This window comes from Staurois parvus, unplaced genomic scaffold (assembly GCF_062004578.1).
Source record: "Staurois parvus isolate SC_StPar_1 unplaced genomic scaffold, SC_StPar_1.0 ptg000396l, whole genome shotgun sequence".
Classification (NCBI taxonomy): Eukaryota; Metazoa; Chordata; class Amphibia; order Anura; family Ranidae; genus Staurois; species Staurois parvus.
The window spans coordinates 1,831,867-1,838,907 of NW_028318192.1; positions in this window are offsets into that span (position 1 = coordinate 1,831,867).

The following is a 7,041-nucleotide window of genomic DNA, read 5'->3' on the forward strand; positions in this document are numbered from 1 at the left end:
ATAGCTTTTTTATTTTCCTTTTTTCACATTTATCAAATGATTTTATGCTAGGTTAAAGACATATTTAGGGTTTAGCATTTTAGAGTTTTGGGGGAGATATAATTTTTTTGCTAGAGCTTTTTTCTCCCATCTTCCTTCCTATGTATAGCCTAACCAATCTCCTTAAAATCTGAAATAATGTATTTTGTCATGGAAATTGATTGATGAGACCCGCAGTGACTCCATACTGGTGCAGATCATAGTGGTGAGATGCTCTGCTGTGTGGTTGCTAGCACTTTTATATATAGTGGTAATGTTATACATGTCCATGGGATATACACTATATTGCCAAAAGTATTGAGACAGCCCTTCAAATCATTGGATTCAGCTGTTCAAATCACCTCCATGGCCATAGGTGTATAAAATCAAGCACCTAGGCATGCAGACTGCTTCTACAAACATTTGTGAAAGAATGGGTCACTCTCAGGCGATCAGTGAATTCAAGCATGGTACCGTGATAGGTTGCCACCTATGCATTAAATCCATCCATGAAATTTCCTTGCTACTAAATATTCCACAGTCATCTGTTAGTGGTATTATAACAAAGTGAAAGCAATTGGGAACAACAGCAACTCAGGCACAAAGTGATAGGCCATGTAAAATGAGCGAGGTCAGCACATGCTGAAGCGTACAGTGTGCAGAAGTCACCAACTGTCTGCAGAGTCAATAGCTAAAGACCTCCAAACTTTGTGTGACCTTCAGATTAGTAAAACAACAGTGCGTGGAGAGCTTCATGGAATGGGTTTTAGACAATTATATTCGGTGAGTGGTATTTGTTTTCAAGAGGTGTGCAGTTTTGGTGGAAAAAGATTTATTTTGGATATCACTATCTGTATTGCAGGTTTTATTGAGTTTGGACGCTATGGACTTTTTTTGATGCACTTTTATATGGACACTTTTTCACAGTGCTACTAGTAAGTGAGCACCTTTAGTGTTTGTTTACTGTTTTTTATATATAGAAGGAGTTACATGTAGCAGCAGTGATTATTCATTCTTAATTATTTTTCATTAGTTTTGGATTATTTTTGTAGTATTGATTATATTTCACTTGGGGATATTTTTTTTAGTGGGCAGCATAAAAACGTGTGGCTATTTTCTATTATGGCTGTAATATTTGATGAAAAAATAAAACCTGCATTGTCTCTTACTTTTTTTCTGCCTGTTTAACTTCTTGCATACCATCCTGGTGCTGGATTGTTTTTGTCAAACATACCTGAAGACTAATTTTTGTTTTTAAATTGTGAATACGAGTAATTTTGAAGTTTTTTTGTGCATGGTTGTGCATCTCAACTAAAACTATACTATTAAACTGTACCACTGACCAGTTTGTATTAGGCTGAGAGCATTAACTTTATTTTATTTATAATATTTATAGAAGAAACCTTCCTGTAGCTTTTAGATCTGTTGTTGCTTTCTTTAAACCAAGCTAAATGTAAAGGTTAATATTAAATTAATCAACCAAAATATTTGATGCCAGAACAGTGTATGGTTGACTCTGTTCATGAAAATCACATTATTTTGTAATACCATATGTGTCTCCAGAGCATATAATATAAACAAATTGACAATATATATGACAAATTGGGACGATAATGGAGACACTAAAATCCCCCAATCAGTACAGCATTAAAATAAGAAAACTAGCTCCACTATAGAATTAAATCCATAAAAGACTTAAATAAACTCTCAATGATTGGATCCAAAAATATATACTAAAATGTTATTTCCATAACACAGTCTAACAGTTTCAGTCAGTCTGGATTGTAAACATACTGCAACTTGGTGAGCATTTGAGAGCAGGATAGCCAGCAGCTGGTAAATGTCTGTAGCTCATCTATAGCACTATCTGACTACACAAGTGCGGTACTTTGTTAATAATTGTGCCTACAGCTTTTTTTAATTTTGTGAGTATGCTACCTTGTTTGTAACCACTTGCCTACTGGGCACTTTTACCCCCTTCCTGCCCAGGCCAATTGCCAGCTTTCTGTGCTGTTGCATTTTGAATGACTATTGCGCAGTCATGCAACATTGTACCCAAATTAATTTTTGTTATAATTTTAATACATATAGAGCTTTATTTTATTGGTGTTTGATCACCACTGGGTTTTTATTGTTTGCTATACAAATGAAACAAGACCAAAATATTGAAATAAATATTTTTTTTCTTAGTTTCTGTTATAAAAGTTTTCAAACAGGTAATTTATCTCTTTCACTGTTGTGCACCGATGAGGTTGCACTAATGGGTACTGATATGCAGTACTGGAGGGCATTGATAGGCTGCACTTATGGATACTGATATGCAGGGCTGCTGTTAGAAACCACTGGGCCATATACAGCCAACCTGACAGGGCCCCTCCCAAAAAAAGGGAAAAAAAAACACACCACACACAGTTTACGATGCTTCAGTTATAATCTAGCACAGTAAGTGATTGGTAGTGACCCTTCTCCCACTCTTCATCCTGTAGACCTTATTGTGTGCTTGCAGTTGCTGGTGGAAAGGAGAGGAGGGAAGCCGGCAGCACTGCAGGGGTGAGGGCACACAGGGGGGCCTGGACAGCAGGGGCGATCTGGACCTGGTGCACAGGGAGGGTATGGCTCCTTGCAGCAGCAGAAAGGGGAAGAGGAAGAGGAGAAGAAACCAGCTTTCTGCTGCTGCAGAGACAGCCATACAGAAGGACTGGTGGTACCCCCTTATCCACGGCCCTGCTGATGAGGTAGCACTGATAAGGCTGCACTGATAGGCATCACTGACAGGCACTGATAGGCTGCACTGATGGGCACTGACGAGGAGTCACTGATGAGGCTGCACTGATATGCAGCACTGATGGGCACTGATAGGTGGCACTGAAGGTCACTGATAGATGCCACTGACTGGCGGCACTGATGGGCACTGACTGGCGGCACTGATGGACACTGACTGGCAGCACTGATGGACACTGTCTGGCATCACTGATGGACACTGTTGGGACTGCACTGATGGATACTTCTGGGACTGCACTGATGAATATTGCACTGATGTTCCCTTGGGGCTGCACTGATGTCTGGATGTGCATATGCAGTTGCCAATTACTGGATCTCCTCTCTCCTCATGCTGTGACAGTGTGAGGAAAATGCAGTCAATAGCCAGCAACCGTATTTACATTGTGATGAGCTGTGTCATTGGACACATGGTAAAAGGGTGCTGTGATTGGCCCTTTACCATGTCATGTGATCAGCTGTGTCCAAAGGACACAGCAATCACAGAGCTCCCTGTGTGAGTGCCGCAGGGGAGGCGCGGTTCAGGAGGACGCCATATGGCGCTCTCCCAGAACTAGACGACCACGCTGTAGCTGTCATGCAGCTATAGCCTGGTTGTCAAGTGGTTAATAAAGAGTTTTTAAGCATTATCACACTGTGTGTTCCCTTACACCTTGCATGGTACCATTGACCATTTCAAGTGCTAGCCAAGTGTATTCCACATCTGGACTGAGATCACACAAACTGTGCTTATCTATTCTGGAATAAGACTGGCAAACACATATGGTGAGTGCAGTTCTTGGAGTGCGGCAAAGAGAGTAGAGTGTATCAACCTGACAGGAAGAGGTGCAACAGGTAATAAAGCTGTCCAAAATCAGCATCATGAGCAATCCCTTTATTATATGTGCATACGGCAAGTAATGAAACTATACAAAATATATACTATATAAAAAATCTATAATTATTAAACTTTGACTAAAACCATTTAATTTCCCTGTAAGATACATGTTACCATAACAACACAAAATAGGAATGTGTCACATTAATAATGTGTCACATGATTAAACAAGTCAATGAATTATAGTACAAATGTTGTAGTGCTTACCTGTTTATATTTGTCATCAGAATTTGAGGATATAAAAAGTAATTTAAAAGATGAATAGCAAAAATTTAGCATAGAAATTTAGCTCTAGAAAATAGAGCCACTAGTAGCATATGAAACCATTTACACATCTTTTATTATTCTCTGTAGCTTCCCATTATGTTATACAGCATTTTTAATTGTGAACGTATGTTTTGACATTTTAGTATTGTTATACAATGTGCCATAGTTGAATTTAACTTCTTTACACTGTGATTTTCTTTAAATTTCAAGGTAAAAGCCATATATATTGCAAAGTGGGTGTTAATGTAAGGAAAGCATAGCATAATATATGTCAAGTACTTATATAATAATCTTTAATCTGTTGGGAAATAATTCTGATTTAATAAAAAAGCAGGCTTTTTTTTACCTTTGCCATGTCAAGGTGTAATCAAAACCTTTCTGACCAGATAATATGTCAAAATGTTGGTGTCAGGATCTGGATCTGAACCTATAACTTCTGCTGTGTCTGGCAGTATCTCTTCTTGCTGAGCCTTGTGAGATGCTCCCTGCTTGATTCCTTGGACAATCTTGCCTTTTGCTTTGTTTCTCTCTTGAACCTTTAACCTTTTGCTCTTCCCATGAATTGCCTATTTTAAGCAATGCCTTTGCACTTCCTATTTGCCAGATTATTGTGCTCTTTCCAGCCAATATCTTGCTCTTGTCACTCCTGCTGCAGTTCGTATCTTTGCTACCATCTGTTACCAATCTTTGTCTTGTTCTTAGACTATGCTTCTGCTTGATTCCAACCTACAAGCACTTGTCACTGTCCTTTGGCTTGTTTACTAACTACTCGTCTGCTTGATCGCTATTATATATATCTGCTACTGGACCCCAGCTTGCTCACCTCCTGGTGGGGTGATCCTGAGGACCATGGCCATGCAACAAAACCCATCTCCACCATCAGAAGCTTTGGTGAATATTGGTTAGGGCTAAGACCATGCACCTCAGGTAAGCCTGTGTCATCTGCCAGGGTAACCTGCTTGTGTACCTATCCTGCTGAGTGGTTGGGAGCTTCTCTACTGCTGTAGCTACTGGTCTCCAAGCCTGACCCCTGACTGTGACAATTGTGAACTAGTTTACTCAATACCTTTATAATTACCTTTTAAATTAGTTGTATATCAAAATAATTTTCACAATTTTATTTTATGCACAGATGAGGCCACCTTTTGATTTTTATTGAAAATACACGGAATACATTTTTATAATAAGCAATGAAAGGAAAAAAAAGTGTTAGAAAAATGCCTAAACTGTCATGAGAACAGTTTGCAGAAAGGGTAATCATGCTTCTAAAACTTGTGTGTCAATATTAACGCAAATTGTACATACTTGAGTTGTTCTTCAAAGCCAAATTGTAGCTAAACCCTCTAAAAAAATATTTTTTGGACAAATTGCTTGGTGATTTCCTCTTACATTAAGGTTTGTAATGCTGTCTGTTGATCCAGCGAATAAATCTACCATTACTGCCCCTGTAACAGAGTGTCACAGCTAAAGGCAGTGAAGCAAAATGTCAACAATGGGGACAGTGAAAGCAAAAAAAAAAATCTGCATTTTGTAAAGTGGGAAAGGATTAGAACCTGATGTGAACATGTCAAAAATAAGGGGATAATTCCCTACCTGGATTACAGACAATGGTTAAAATCTGAAATAAGTTCTAACTGCAAAAAACAAATACAAAAACAAAATGTTTTACCTGGAACCTGGGTTTTTGTAGAAGTGAATGTTAAAGTACGTAATATTGATAAGCTGCAGACACTTTAGATGCATGTTCTTAGTCTAATATTGATAAGTAGTAGTCTCTAAAAGTATATAGACTTTTGCTGATTAAAATGTTTTGTCCAGCAAGAAAAACAGTTTGGTGTGAGGAGGTAAGCCCAAATTATTAGTTACTTTTATATAAAATTGATCCTATTTCACCATTCACAGCCATCCATAAATGTTTATGTAGATGTTTTCTGAACACAATTTGAAAGGGTATTTTCTTTGATTGGAAAAGGATAGAGGTACTGAAGGATATCCCTAGAGAAAGTTTCATTAGGGACCATGAAGCTTTATAAAAAAAATTGGCTTTATTAGAAAAAAGTATAAAGTAACACAACAGACTAAAAAGATGAACAACCACCACTGGCACTTCGCTAAATTAAAAAGACAATGTTGTCTAAACACCCAGGCATCTGCTCATCTGGCCATACACATGCATACATATACATAAATGAGCTGGATAGAAGCAAATTAAGTCACATTAGAAATGCTGAAGCCATCATAACTGAGAGTGACTGTGTTACCATAGTGTACACTTGATATCCTATAAGTTAGAGGCCATTAAAGTTGCATATGCAAAAAAAAAATCCCATAGGTCGCCCGGATGGCACATGAATACCATAGTGTTGAGGGATTGTTGATCAGCTAAGTGTCCACATATGCAATACATATGGAGAGAATAATTGCTGCATATAATAAGGATGAAATGAGTCTGTGACTTATAAGTAATATGTCCACTAGATGACCATCGATAGGTACATAATGACATCAGAACGTGAAACACAGATGGGCAATAGATTACTTCTTACTCAAAGAGTGAGTCCTAAGGCAACATGCATGGTAAGCAAATGAATGTAGTCATATATGGGCATATACCATTATCAGTGTCTCACCCTCCCTTGTGACAGATACTTTCCATTTTACTTCAGCCATCTTTGGAGAAGTGGCATTACAGTCCCGCAAGGTGGCGATTGTATTGCGCTTTGAATAAAGTACAGTGATGGCTGGAGGGGAATATCACTGTAGGTGAGGGATTTTCAGTAGTAGTACTGCCCATGAAGGCAATGGAGGCCAGAGACACAGCTATGTGTGATGATGTCACATATGGAGCATACATGGGGGAGTGTGATCCAACATGTTTCGCCCAATGCGCTTGGAATTCTTGATCCCTGAAGAAGCACTGTAGCCGTCATTCGGCTATAGCGCAATAGGCAAGTGCTTAAATAGATATGGTGTAGAAAATTGGCAAAACACTGATTCAAGTATTTGATTTCAAGTACACAGGTATAACTGACTGTTAACATTTTTTTCTTTTTACTATCAAATGTATATCATGTAAGGGTTAACCTGCTATGATTGGTAAC